This window comes from Olea europaea, chromosome 10 (assembly GCF_002742605.1).
Source record: "Olea europaea var. sylvestris chromosome 10, O_europaea_v1, whole genome shotgun sequence".
NCBI classification, from domain to species: domain Eukaryota; kingdom Viridiplantae; phylum Streptophyta; class Magnoliopsida; order Lamiales; family Oleaceae; genus Olea; species Olea europaea.
The window spans coordinates 42856591-42865007 of NC_036246.1; positions in this window are offsets into that span (position 1 = coordinate 42856591).

Below are 8417 nucleotides of genomic sequence, written 5' to 3' on the forward strand. Positions count from 1 at the left end.
TCCTAATTTAGTTGTATTTTCAGTTTATGGCTATTGATGTTCATGTTTTGAGTGAGAAAATTGTGAAGTTGTAAAGACTTGTTCGACTGTTATGAATGCCTAATGAGGCGGGAAGCTGTGGAAATAAAACAAGTCTTAGCAATTCCAGTGGTGACATTTTTGTTTTGATTTTGTTATTCCAGTTGTGGTAGTATTGATGACATTTTTGTCTTGATTCTTTTTCTTCAGCGGTAACCTATCCACATAGTTCATTCCTTGATTGCCTTCTTATAAAAGTAGTTACACAAATCTATTACATCATATTAAGCAATATAAATGAGGGGAGAAATAACAGTTATGCAAATTTCGGCAATGCATATATTGAAGCCTCCAAACTACTACAAACTGGAATTACATTGCCACATATACAAGCACATGTTCAGATAAACGCTTACATTACTGATAAAAAAAAAAACACTTACAGTACTACATTACTTTAGATAAAGACAAACCAAATTAACATACTACATTACCCTATCTACACACTTGCATTACTAATTTACTACGAACTACTATGAAGACTTTAGTTTTACGTTTAGATAAATTCTTCCAAAACCCATTTCCCCTTGCGCATCTTTATGTTGAAAGAAATCTCCAAGTCTTTTTCCTCTGTTAGCTTAGCAGGCGATTTCAACATGTGCGACAAATTGTCGACAGGCTTAGCTTCGTTAGCAATACCACTTGCTTCACCATCATCATGCAGTGGACATTTTTCGTCCGACTTATTTTTACACCACATGAAGAACCTACAGTTGCAGGTACAACATTGAAATAATAGGCCTTTATGTTCATTGTTCTTTTTCACCTCCATCTATTTGACGAATCCCACACCACAATCTGGGCATCTTCTCTTTTTTGGGTATTTCGGCATCATGTCCCACCACTCTACAACAATGACAAATTCCCTTGTTCTTGCCTGCCATCGAAGTAATCTAGTTCAACCACGAAAAAGACCACATTAACATAACACAAATTATTTAATACTAAATAACATACAATGCTCACTGCAACTCAAACCAAAATTCAACAAATTATCCATTCAAGCTAATAACCTAGATTTACCATGTTTAATTTTCAAAAATTTACTCATAAACACTGGAGAGGAAGAATTGACGCTCTCCACCCACCTTCATTCACATCTATATGAACTCTTCGACAAATTATCCATTCAAACCAATAACTTAAAATTGACTTTTTATGAACTCTTAAATAAAAACAATAAAAATTTCTTCACCTGGACATGAAGAATTGCAGCTCTTTACCCATATGAACTCAACATATAAAACCAAAAAAATTACATAATCTCTCACACATAATTTGTCGAAGGGTACATAAAAAGTCAAAACCATAAAATTCATTCACAAAATAACAAGTAAATAAAATAAAATTTCGCACATTTTGCTTTCTTTTACTTATGTTTAATTTGAAAAAAAAAAAACAGAAACTGGACACGAAGAATTGTAGGTCTTCACCCATGTGAACTCAGCATATAAAGCCAAAAGAGAAGCAATTCTCTCACACATGATTTTTTGAAGGGCTTCTAAAAATCAAAACCATAAAATTCATTCATAAAATAACAAATAAATAAAATAAAATTTCGCACATTTTGCCTTCTATTTACTTATCCAACAGGAAGGAAGCAGTTCAGTGGTTGTCTATGTCGACGGGGGAATTTTCACGTTGGTGGAAGGGACCCAGTACAGCCGGAGGTAGTTCAGCAGTCGCCGACCATGAATTCGTCGCCTATGGGAAAAACAGGTGAAAATGGTTTGGGGAAATGAATGAATAATGGGTCGGGTTAGGGTGATAAATTGGCACCAAAGACTTTCCCGCTTTTCCCGTCTTTTTTTTTTTTAGTTTATTACTTGACCAGGTCAGCAATTTTGAAATGCTGTAGACAGTGCTGTGAAGGAATGCTGTACACCAAGACTTTCCCTAATCACAAAGACCCCTCAAATTCCTCTTTCCTTAAGCCGCTCCACCTCTAGATTTCCCTCTCTATTTCCGACACAGTGCCACCTTCCTCAGGTAGCGTACCTTAAACCCATTATTCATTTCTATTTTTGTATAAGTTTGCATTCTTGAACTAGAATTAATTAATTTTTGCTTGTTTTGGAGAGGCATTAGTGAAGCTATGGTATGTTTTGGGTCAGTAAACACAGGCATTTGGGAAATTAACTAAAATTGTAATTTTTTTTTCTGTGTGTGTTTTGATGTTTGTTACAAAGACCCGTGTGTTAAATTTGAGAAAACGGTCTTTTTTTGCGCGTGATGTGTTCAGTTTCATATGCTCGTTTGTTAACTTAGCCCCTATTTGACAACCATTATTTGGGGAAAATGGAGTTTTAAACAGTGATTTTCAGAAGTAGGTGTTGTTAGAAAATGGTATGAAATGGGTCAACTTTAGATCCAAATTTTAGTGGGACCCACATCTTAATTAATACGGGACCTAGCATATTCACACTCTACTCCGCAAGGTGATGAACGTGGTATATTTATTTATTGAAAACCATTTAGAATTGAATGAAATATTTAATGTCAAAGTAACCTACTTGAAACTATGAATTAGTGAAGAATTTGATTTACCCAAACACTTATCCCACATAGAAAAGTTATGAAACTTTGGTGTGGTTTATATGGTGCAAGTTTGGAAATTGGGTTTGGGCCTCAAGGGGTACTAATAGTTTTTGGAAGGGGAGAGACCTATATCCTATCAAGTTCGGTCATAAGCCCACACGCGCGTGCCGTCGCTGTCCGTCCGACCGATCGGCTCAGCTTGACACGGTACGAGCACGTGCCCGTGTCCAAGCTTGGTTCGGTGCGGATGCGTCCTTGCACTATATTAATTTTTTGGACAATTTATTTGAATTTTTGGACCAAATTGTATACAATCAAATTCTTGGGTATTTAATAAAATTTATTTTTTCATTAGTTTTTTTCGAGTAATTTTTTGGATGGTCTATTAAACAAACGACTGTTAACTGACCAAACAGTCGACCGTTAATCGTCGACCGTTAACCAACTTAACAGACGTAGTATTGAACTCACATGTCTATTGGAGTTTTGGAGGCTGTCTGAATAGGGACGACTGTTCTGGAGGATGATCGAATGGCCACGAATAAGTCTATAAATAGCCTGCCCCGTTGCCAGAAAAATTACACCATTTTCATTGCAAATTTTCTCTGCTTTGAATCTCATTTTCCCTCTCGTTCTGATACTATTTTCGAAGTACAAACACTTCGTTGCGTTCGTTGGAACTCCTACTGATTGTTGTGCTACTTTCGTAGAAGATGAAATTCGTTCTATCCTGAAAAATGATTGCTGGACACTTTTAACACCGTTGAAGGCAGCAAATTCGTTTTAAGGAAATATCATAAAATCAGTGGGCTCGAATTTAAATTTCTATAGTACTGTTACGATAATTCTTTCGGATTATTTGAAGGGGAAACTTATACTCTAAGATAATAATCTTAAAACGAATTCTGCTTTTCTGGATCATTCTATTTTTACTCCTTATTGATTATCTTCTGATTGTGTTTCAAAAGTGACAACTTCTGGTACTACACTCCCGAATACGATCGGAGAAAAATCAGAGAAATTTAATGGGTCAGATTTTTAGCGTTAGCAACAGAAAATACTTTTTTATCTGACAACATTAAGTTTGGCAAAATTTCTCAAAGAAGATGCGCCTTCATACACTAAGCAAGAAAGTGACATTGAGAAATTGGCTGCGGTTGATGCATGGAAGCATTCCGATTTCTTGTGCAGAAATTATGTACTCAACGGACTGGATAACACATTATATAATGTGTACTGCAATGCGAAGTCCATAAAAGAACTATGGGAATCTTTGGACACAAAGTACAAAACCGAAGATGTCGGCACAAATTCATTGTCGGTCGTTTTTTGGATTATAAAATGGTTGATAGCAAGACTGTCATATCCCAAGTTCAAGAACTTCAAATCATATTCAGTGACATCCATGCCGAAGGAATGAAACTAAGTGAATCATTTCAAGTCGCTGTACTGATTGAGAAATTACCGCCTTCTTGGAAGGACTTTAAGAATTATCTAAAGCATAAGCGGAAGGAAATGAAACTTGAAGATATCATTGTTCGATTAAGAATAGAAGAAGACAATCGCAAATCTGAAAAGAGGAGTGGTACATCTCATTCGATGGAATCAAAAGCCAACATTGTGGAAGGAGGTTTAAAGACTAGCAAAAAGAGAAAGCACAATGGCGAAGGGCAAACTAGTTCTTCAAAACCTGCTAAAAAGTTCAAGGGCAATTATTACAATTGCGGCAAGGCAGGACACCGATCCAAGTACTGTCGAAAGCCAAAAAATGTCAAGGGAAAACCTTACCAGGCAAATGTAACAGAATATGACAACCTTTTTGATAAAGTACAAGAAATAAATCTTTCTGCGCTCGTCTCTGAATGCAACTTAGTTGGAAACACTAAGGAATGGTGGGTGGATACTGGAGCTACTCGTCTCATATGCTCAAACCGTGGGATGTTTTATACCTACAAAGCAATGGATCATGATGAACAACTCTACACGAAAAACTCATCATCTTCCAAGGTTGAAGAACATGGAAAGATAGTGCTGAAAATAATAAGTGGAAAGGAGCTCACTTTGAATAACGTTCTTCATGTGCCCGATATTCGGAAGAATTTGGTATTAGGTTCCCTATTAAGCAAAAACAGGTTTAAGATAGTATTCGTTTAAGATAAATTTGTACTTACGAAGAATGAAATGTTTGTAGGAAAGGGTTACCTGAATGAGGAGCTCTTTAAGTTGAATCTAATGACTGTTGTACCTCCAATTATAAATAAAAATACTTGTTCTTCTTACTTGCTTGAATCGTTTAATATTTGGCATGAACGATTAGGACATACAAATTATAATACTTTGCGTAGACTAATCAAATTGGATTTATTACCAAAGTGCGATTTAAATCCTAATCACAAATGCGATATATGTGTAGAAGCCAAAATGGCACGTTTACCCTTTCATTCTGTTAAAAGAAATACCGAACCTCTAGATTTAATTCACACTAACATGTGTGATCTAAAGTTTGTTCAAACGAGAGGAGGTAATAAGTACTTTATTACTTTTATCGATGATTGCACTCGATATTGCTATATGTATTTACTCAAAAGCAAAGGCGAAGCAATTGAAGTGTTTAAACATTACAAGTTGGAAGTTTAAAATCAACTTAGTAAAAAGATTAAGACTATAAGAAGTAATAGAGGTGGTGAATATGATTCTCCATTTGAACAATTCTGTTCGGAACACGGAATAATTAATCAAACTACCGCGCCTTATTTTCCTTGATCCAATGGTATTGCTGAACGCAAGAACCGAACATTGAAAGAGATGATGAATGCTATGCTGATAAGTTCTGGATTACCGCAGAACTTGTAGGGGGAAGCTCTGCTTTCTGCCAATTATCTTCTTAACAAATTACCACATCAAAAAACGCATAAGATACCTTATGAGGTATGGAAATGTTACAAACCTAATTATAAATACCTAAAGGTATGGAGATGTTTGGCCAAGATAGTAGTTCCTAAACCTAAAAGGGTTAAGATAGGACCTAAAACCATTGATTGTATATTCATTGGTTATGCCTACAATAGTAATGCATACAAATTTATGGTACACAAGTCTGAAATACCCGATGTGCATATTAATACAATTATTGAATCAAGGGATGCTACATTTTTTGAAAATGTTTTTCCTTGTAACATGTAAAGTGAATCAAATTCACAGAAGAGATCTTGTGAAAATGAGGAGGCTATAGATCAAGAACCTAAAAATGAACAACCTAAACGCAGTAAGAGGGCTAGGACGTCAACCTCGTTTGGGCTTGACTTTCTAACATTTCGTTAAAAAATGAACCTCAAAACTTTAAAGAAGTATGTCATCAACCGAAACTTTATATTGGAAAGAAGCTGTTAATAGTGAAATTGAATTCATACTACAAAATTATACATGGGAATTAGTAGATCTTCCTCCTGGTAATAAGCCATTGGGATGTAAATGGATTTTCAAAAGGAAAATAAAAGTAGATAGATCAATTGATAAATATAAGGTTAGACTTTCGCTAAAGGCTACAAGCAAAAAGAAGGTCTTGATTATTTCGATACCTATTCTCCTATGACAAGAATCACTTCCATACGTATGCTTATTGCGATAGTAGCGTTGAAAAGTTTGGATATACATCAAATGGATGTTAAAACAACTTTCCTGAATGGAGAGTTAAATAAAGAAATTTATATGGAGCAACTTGAAGGATTTGTTGCCCCAAGACAAGAAAAGAAAGTGTCTCGACTTGTTAAATCACTTTATGGATTAAAGCAGCTCCTAAAAATGGCATGAAAAATTTGACACAATTATGATGTCAAATGGTTTCAAAATTAACGAGCGTGACAAATGTGTTTATGTCAAGAGCACTCAAAATGGATATGTCATGGTATGTTTATATATAGATGACATGTTAATTATGGGTAACAATGATACCATAATTCAAGCTACTAAAAGAATGCTAACAAACAAATTTGAAATGAAGGATTTAGGTGTGGCCGATGTTATATTAGGAATTAAAATCTCTAGAACATCCAATGGTATCATATTGTCTCAATCACACTACATTGAGAAGATTCTTAATAAATTCAAGAAATATGATATTCTTCCTATGAAAACACCTATGGATGCCAGTATGCATCTTGTTTCCAATACTGGTGACTGTAAGTCTCAATTGGAATACTCTCGAATTATTGGTAGTTTAATGTATATCATGAACTATGCTCGACCTGATATTGCTTATTCAATTAGTTGGCTAAGTCGATATACAAACAATCCAAGCGTTGATCACTGGAAGGCAATTATTAGAGTTTTAGGGTATTTAAAACATACCAAAAACTTTAGATTGAACTATTCAAGATATCTAGCAGTACTTGAAGGATGCTGTGATGCAAATTGGATATCAGATACTAAAGACTCCAAGTCAACAAGTGGATATGTCTTTATACTTGGAGGTGCTGCAGTATCATAGAAATCTTCAAAACAAACATGTATAGCTAAATCAACGATGGAATATGAATTTATAGCGTTAGATAAAGTTAGAGAAGAAGCCGAATGGCTACGAAACTTCCTAAAAGATATTTCATGTTGGATAAAATCTGTGCTTGTCATATATATCCATTGCGATAGTCAATCAGCAATTGGTAGGGCACAGAATGTTATGTATCACGGTAAATCTCGACATATACGTCGTAGACACAATACTGTTTGACAATTGCTCTCTACTGGCATTATCACTATAGATTATGTGAAATCAAAAGAGAATATTGTGGATCCGCTAACTAGAAGTTTAACAAAAGAGCAAGTTGAAAGTTCATCGAAGGGGATGGGATTAAAATCGATAAAATAATCAAAAGTTTCCATGGTGGCAACTCAACCTAGTTAACTGGAGATCCCAAGATCTAGGTTCAATGGGACAATCGAACTGTGAAAAACTTAGTAAGCTCTGGGGAGATTATCACTCCTACCCATTCCTATGATGAGCCAGTGCCTAACTGCCGTGAAATAGGTTAAGTTATGCTTTTAATGGTTTCCATATCTTGATTCGTTCAAGTGGAGTATAGCTGAATACTCTTTATGGAAATCACCTATGTGGGTGAAAATGGGCCGCTTCTAAGAGAATTAGATGAAGATGAATTCTCTAAAAAACACTCATGAACCAAGAGGTGTCCAATGCCAAAATGGACACAAACGTGAGAACTAATTGTGTTCGAAGAGAACTGTGTGACTTCTATTGTCTAGGTTTACATGAACGACTGACTATTCAAAGTAACTTGCTACTGATTGGCTAAGTAAATTCGATAGATTTTATTAGGGAAAGTTCAAAGTCTTTGGCTACTTATCCTGATGCAGTTTTCTTCAATTTTCTTCAGAAAAACATATCAGATGTTGTTGTTTGGAAAATGCCAACATATTTCATTCATGTGGGGGATTGCTAGAAATGGTATGAAATGGATCAACTTTGGACCCAAATTTCAGTGGGACCCACATCTTAATTAATACGGGACCTAGCATATTCACACTCTACTCCACAAGGTGATGAACGTGGTATATTTATTTATCGAAAACTATTTAGAATTGAATGAAATATTTAATGTCAAAGCAACCTACTTGAAACTATGAATTAGTGAAGAATTTGATTTGCCCAAACACTTATCCCACATAGGAAAGTTATGAAACTTTGTTGTGGTTTATATAGTGCAAGTTTGGGAATTGGGTTTGGGCTCCAAGAGGTACCAATAGTTTTTGGAAGGGGGGAGACATATATCCTATCAGGTTCGGTCATA